Source organism: Rhopalosiphum maidis, chromosome 4 (assembly GCF_003676215.2).
Source record: "Rhopalosiphum maidis isolate BTI-1 chromosome 4, ASM367621v3, whole genome shotgun sequence".
NCBI lineage: Eukaryota > Metazoa > Arthropoda > Insecta > Hemiptera > Aphididae > Rhopalosiphum > Rhopalosiphum maidis.
In genome coordinates, this window is record NC_040880.1 from 40894376 (window position 1) to 40900919 (window position 6544).

A 6544-nucleotide genomic window follows, 5' to 3' on the forward strand; every position below is an offset into this window, starting at 1 on the left:
GCCGACGACGGGTTGCCTTGATTACAATAAATATACATAAATATATATATATATAGGTCTGTGAACGCGCCGAATCGTGCGCAATTCAGTATTTTCAAGTAGACCACGCACGAGTCAGCATGGCGCAGCGTTCAATTATACATGCACACATACATAGGTATGATATACGCGATGACGAAGGTAGGTACAGTGCGAATCAGACACGCGGCCGCGCACCCGAAAATCGGTCATCGGGTCCGACGAAATTACAGAGCGCTCCGCGACGTACGAAAATAAGAAGAAAAAAAGTGTGACAAATTATTTCACTTTCTTCCGGCAATTACTTTTATGCGCGTACACCGAGAGAAAGAGTGAGCGCCGCGGAAAGGCGGCGGCGGAGGGAATAGTAAAAACACATACATATATATAATATAATAATATAATATATACCTCCTACAGGTATATAACATATAAATGGCGTCCAATTTTTTTCTTTTTTCTTAAGAGTTGAGCCAATGGAGGTGGTTGTGACCTCAATATATACGATACACTATAACAACCGTGGCAATGCACCTCATCACACGTATATAATACACACACACACATATATATATATATATATATAGTGAAAACGACTGCTTCTTCCATGGCCGTGGCCGACAAGAGAAAGTACTTTTATATACCTTAAACCTATATATATATATATATATATGTGTGTGTATTTATATTATTATAATTATATATATATATATTATTACCCACTATCAAAACAGACATTTCTCTTTGCCCATAGTACATAATATAATATATATATATATGTATAAACCCGTGTACCTACGCGCACGTCGTCACTGCAGTGGTCATTGCCTCCAAACTACCGAGTACCGATGACCTCCATAATTACAAATGCGTAGTGCACGTTTCACAGTCGTAAATCCTGCAGTGCAATCATCCCTCGGAGCTCCGCGGGGGAGACGCCTCTGCGTGTATAATAGGTATTTATACCTCTGCGGTGTCTATACACATATATACTGTACATTTCGAAGACTCGAAATAAACTCGAATAAATTGATCTACAAATCGTATTTGTCAGTTTTATGATTTCACCTATATATTATCTTACAACCCCGACTACTGCGGTGAGCTACTGTATAATAATAACAATAATAATAATATAATTCAACGTGTGTTGTCGCTGTGCCAAAATCAAATAGGGCCGTTGACGTACAACACAACATAATATCATAATATTCTATATGGGTACTCTCACAATATGGTATATTATATCAACTAGGTATGGTAGCTGGTTGCTGGTAGATAGATAGGTACTTGTTGATGCCAAACGTTCCCTCTTTTCGAGACGTGCAATTCGTGTCGACGAGTATATATCATCATATGCGTATTGTGACGAAAAATCCCCCCCACCCCGATACTACAGTCCACTTTCCATTCGAAAAACATATATCATCGTTTTCATGTTCTTATACCGAAGTCTAATTATTGACGGTGGTTTCTATATTATTATTATTTAATCCGTCGAATTCGTTTTCCACGCACGCGTTTGATTTGAATCGATATATAGATACCTACGTGATGTCCGATCCATATATAATACGATATATTAATAGATATATATCTCACCATGTCGTATATATGCATTTCTTACACACGTTTATACAATACATCTATGTACCCGACGAAAGTACATAACTAATATAGGTAATATAATAATATATACTGAAATACGCCATCGCCACCAGTGGATCCGGCTGTGACAATAATATTCTATATCCGCGTAACGTAGTTATACATGATATATTAATTCAACTATAACGTGGTTTTATCGGTATACGCAATACAATATAATATGTATTAAATATTATTATACATACACTATAGAATATATAGTACGATAATATGTATAAAATATAATAAGAAGTTATCGTTAATGGTAATGATAAAAAAGAAAGTTAATTTGCGTATATCATAATAAAAGCGATTTATGAATAGCATTATTATAATGTATATATGTACATTATACATACAGCACGACATTGGATCTTAAATGCCTGCATTGTGCACGATGAATCTTATAACAGAGAAAAATAGCAAGCAAGTTTAGTATAATATATAGGTATTTGTGCGCATGTGACAATAATGTAAATAATGGATTTCTAAAGACGATGACTTTTAATAAATTTTTTTTTTAACCAGATGTAAATTTTGTTGACATTTTATGTTCATCGAATCCTACTATGCTACATTGGCGATCGTGTTAGGTAGGTAACTAACTATATATATTTCAAACGCAGTAAAATAATTTTTTTTCGAGAAAAAAATATAATATAATAATACAGGTATATAACATATAGAGATTTCGACCAAGTTGATCGTTCACGACCGGTTGTACTAATATTTTATAATGGACGAAAGAAAACCTGCATCGTCGGTGAGAGTTGTTTGTGAGTATATACTATATATTATATTATAATACTACTGCAGCAGCCGTGGAATAGAGTCATCGCCCTCAAAGTGCGTCTTCTCGTTAAAGTGAGAGAGAAAGATAGAGAGTCAGGGAGAGAGATAAAGAGAATGACAGAGACGGAAAGATCGTGGACAAGTAGAAGAGAGCAGAAAAAATACCCGCAAAAAAAATAGAAATTTCCACGTAATGATTGGCCGTGTGTACGCACCGCGGAAATTATACTGGATTCCTCGGGTTATTCACGGGCAAATAAACTTAAATGAATGAAAGAGAAATTTGTTTCTTCGGTTCAAAAGTACCACCACCACAGACATAATAATATATATTATATGTGTCAGTAAACTAGATAATGTTGTTTTGCTTTGCAGCAAGGTCGCGAGATAACTAAACTCATCAAATATAAAAAATTAAAAAAACGTTTAAGTATATTTTAAATAAATAAAAACGGTTTGCTGATTGTCTCATAATTTATATCATCCTTATAATATGGAATATGCAGGATACATAAAATATCATTACACCCCTAAAGTTATAGCCTACAAGGTGAACTGGGAAATATTTTTAGCACGGTGATTTGGAAAATTTTGAAAATGATTTGGCCCAAAAAAATGGTTCTAAATAAAATGTATGCCACTATGAACAAGTGGTTGGAGTGTTAGTCTATCATTGGAGCCATAATAATAATGCTCGTTTGCGTTCCAAATATTTCTAGAATTATTAATTTACAATGACACGAGTGTTTATAGGGTTTAATATACTCGCACTACAATTATTATTGTATCTATGACTTTGAAATCGTTAGGTAATTAACACAGAATTATGATTATGTGCAATTAGTTTCCCTTTTAGTATTTTTTCCGGAACTATGTCACCTAATGACTTAAAATTAAAAATATAGAAACAAATAATGTAGTCGTCTAATTTTTATTAACTTAATTGTACTCATTAGATAAGTATAGTCTTAACTGAATAGAACCTATTTTTGACTGGTATACTTAAATGTTTATAATATATATGTAGTACCACTGTCGTATTTTAACAGACTAATTTGAAATTTCTACAAAGAAAATATTCCTTAAACATACTTTACTATATAATTATTATTATTATTATAGTTATATTTTTGTTAATACATTTTTATTTTTTTTAATTAATATTTTGCAGTTTTCACTAAAATTACACTAGCACTTTGGAATTCAGATTTCAACAGCATACAATAATTTACCTTTACATTTTGTATGTAAAAATGCGTAGTGCTTACTAACCAATCATTTACTATTATATTTAAATTATATTATAGTAATCTTAAATAATAGTTCATCCAAATAGTATTAATAATAAAGGTGTTAATGAAGCCATAAATTAAAAATATTAGATAAAATAATTAAAAATTAAATTATGAAATTATTATATAAATATTTATTAAAATATTTATCGAAGTCAAATAATAACTGTTATAAGATTTAAGAATAAACATTTTTATTTAGAAAAGTACAATATGACATTTTCTATAGAAAATATAACAACTTAAAATTGTTAACATTTAACGTAATTCACGACTTCATATCATAAAGTAGAGGTGGTCAGGTAGACTGAGTATAATATTAAATATGCCATATGGTCAATGTAAGTATACTGAAACACGTAAAATAATGTTAAATAGTTTACTATTTGTGTATTTAAATAATTTTTTATTGTTGGCTTTATTTTCTAATGATCAGATAAAAATAATAAAAAAGTACCTATGTAATGATGAGGACTTGATTTAGGGAGACTTTATTATGATTATGTCAGGAGAACAAATAAGGGGGGTTAAAAATAATCATTTACTTTTTTTATTACAAGTATAACAATGTGGTTATTTTTTTTATCAATTGTTGAATGAAGTTTTTAAAAAAATATCAAGATATGATATAAAAGGGAGTGTTTAGTGACACTATTTCAAAGATATGAACTCTTTATTTCATTTTTTTAATTACGTAGAGAGTAGTTCAAGTTCCCAATTTATTTTGAAACGACAAGAAGAATGTCTGGTTATGAGTTTGAAGTAAGATTAATGGTTCGAAGTCACCATAAGACTAAATAACTATTAATAATTTAATACAACATTTACCAGTTGTTATAACTTTAAGTTGGATTAATATTCCTTTTACAATAAATCCTAAGAATAATATATATCTTATTCATCTCATTTTTAATTAACTAAAAGAATCAGCGTTCACAAAAACTATATAGCCTAATATTAATAATAAGTATTTATATTCATTAATATAATGCACAGACATAGAAAAGGAAATTAAGTGGGGAAGGGGATTTATAAATTATAATCAATATATTTACAAAATAAAAGTTTGATTTATAAGTAAAACCAATTTTCCTAACATTTTGAAGAAAAGAAAACGAACCTCCACTAGTGCACGTGCCTTTGCATAATACACTGTATGTATTTTTTTATACATAACATTATTTATAATAAGCTATTTTTATAGATAAAAACAATACAAAAAAGGACTGAAAACTGAATGAAGAAAGCTAATGATAGAACCCTTATTACATATTTCATAGTGGAAGATTTTATTTATTATTTAAATGTGTCAAAATTGATTTATCCATTTATAATTAATAATTATTTATTATTAATTTTATATAGGTATTTATATATTAAATATTATGACTGTTACGAATTGATCTCCAATAATCGAATTAGTTTTTTCGGCTGTTTTACAGGTTCATTCGAATTGACAAACTTACGTTTTAATAATAAAACTGTTTAAATTAAATTTTTCAACTGTACCTATAGTTTGTTATCTATCTCCAAAAGATTGTATATTTATTAAACCGACAGAAGTTTAAAGTTAACATTTTTGCGTTATAAATTAATCTATATAGGTATACAAGTATAAATAATAAGCTAAAGGTATATGATATTCTCCAATACTACTAATAATAAAATAGGTATACGGCGCGTGGACTTAAAATAATAGTCTATCCAAATACAAAATAAGTTGAAGTTAATTAAAATAGATAATAAAGAAAAAATGAATGAGGTGTACATTTTCAACACACAGTTTTTAATATTTGGTATATTTTTCAGTTAGTATAAAAAAATATTCAGTCCCGTGGAATGAAATATGAAATTAAAAAAAAACCGATTCACAACAATATGTAATTTGTTCTGAAGCCAATGAAAATTCTGACCATATTTTTTTGATGAAAATCTATCATCAGTTCTTAACAATATTATACCTATTATCTATTTTTTTATACATGGAAATTTCCAATCAATTTGAACAGTGGTATACTGATACGATTATAAGTAATAATTTTTATTGCGATCCATTTCATATACTTTATTTTGACCTGAGAACTATTTCCGTGTATTCTAAATATTTTATGTATCTACATAAACTACCCTAAGAAGACTTCGTTTTTTGCCATAACTTTTTATCATATGCTAGAGAATGATTTATTTTTTATCATCAACGTATATATATATATATATATATATAAATAATATATTAAGATAGGTGATAGGTCGTAGTGTGGGGTAGTTATAGATGTAAATATAACACAATGTACCTATATCTGTCATCATTTGGTTTATATTACTTTTATATTATGTTTCCACGATAAGTACTAATATTATCCTATAGTATATTAGTATATATAACCATATATATATATATATATATATATATATATAGGTCATAGGATTATTATAACTAGGACAGATAGTAAGTGCATAATGTTATAATAATAAAGTCTAACAAAAACACAAAATTTGCAAGCACTTATATTCTTAATAAATATTAAAAATAAATAGCATCGAAAATAAGAAAGACGTTAAAATATCAAATTTATACAATACCTAAATCGATATGCAAGCGTAGGTACACGTCTTAAATACTCAATTAACCACCGGTAACGTACCACAACTACTGCAGCAGTGTGTTAGTTGTTTCAAATAATCAAATAGTAAAATAACTGATTATCGGTTTAATAAAAATTAAGTAAATGTGCAAAAATCTCTAAAAATGAATCATAGGATATACGGTGGTAATAAACCTATATAAATATGAC